At 43.2% G+C, this 1,023-nt stretch overlaps 1 pseudogene; it reads left to right on the forward strand.

Annotated features, from left to right (window-relative positions):
- The first annotated feature begins 589 nt into the window (after positions 1–589).
- On the forward strand, positions 590–706 carry LOC129411409 (5S ribosomal RNA; annotated as a pseudogene).
- The last annotated feature ends 317 nt before the right edge of the window (positions 707–1,023 follow it).

Raw genomic sequence — 1,023 nt, forward strand, 5'->3', positions numbered from 1 at the left:
TTGCAATGTCATATGACATGTGTGAAGTTGGTTGGGCTTAGTTTTAGCTAACTCACCTACTGAAATGCTGTTAAGGTTTTGACATGGACCATTAGCCCAACAACGCAACTCAGAACCTCACTGCTCTAGAGACATGGGCAATGAATGATTTTAAGGTCTGCACATGGAGATATGTTTCCAAAGCCTGCTCTATCACAAACTGACATTACAACTGAAGCCCTTTAGCAGTAAGGGACCTGGGCCAAAACGCAACTTAAATCAATTCCCTTTGATTAGGTGCCACGGTGTACACTACATCATTATAATTCCATTAACACAGCAATGGATTTTCAATGAATGTAACTGCGGGCTAATGGTTAGGCATAATTGTGTGAAATAAAATACTGCGCAGGTTCTGGATTTGCTTGTAGTCTTTGCTTTCTCTTTCACCTCATTTGCAGACAACTTTGTGCACTCCCCTATCAAGGAATTATTTCTAAAATGATTACACACTTCACATAAATTATCGCAGCACCTCTAGGTAAGACACCTATGCCATTAAGGGCCCAATGTTTTAGGCTATTTAATGATATATGTTATAATATATCCTCATCATGGCCATACCGGCTTGTGAAGGCCTGGTCCCGTCAAATCTCAGAAGCTAAGCAGGCTGGGCCTGGGTAGTACTTGGATGGGAGACCACTAGGAATTCCAGGTGCTACAGTGGGGCGCCAATGGCAAAAAACTGTCATTGTGTCCTTAGGCAAGACGCTTCACCCACTTTGCCTAGTATGTGAGTGGTGGTGGTGGTCAGAGGGACCCATGGCGCAGATTGGCAGCCTTGCTTCTGTCAGTCTGCCCCAGGGCAGCTGTGGCTACAGTAGTAGCTTACCACCACTGAGTGTGGAGTGACTGAATAATGAACTGTAAAGCGCTTTGGGTATCTTGAAAGGCGCTATATAAATGCTATCAATCATCAAAAACATACCCAAAGTTCTGTTTTGTTTCATTCACAAATGTTTAATACACAAACCCCGCATATTT

The sequence above is a fragment of the Boleophthalmus pectinirostris genome, unplaced genomic scaffold (genome assembly GCF_026225935.1).
Source record: "Boleophthalmus pectinirostris isolate CB_2022bp ecotype Guang Dong unplaced genomic scaffold, ASM2622593v1 HiC_scaffold_4, whole genome shotgun sequence".
Lineage (NCBI taxonomy): Eukaryota > Metazoa > Chordata > Actinopteri > Gobiiformes > Gobiidae > Boleophthalmus > Boleophthalmus pectinirostris.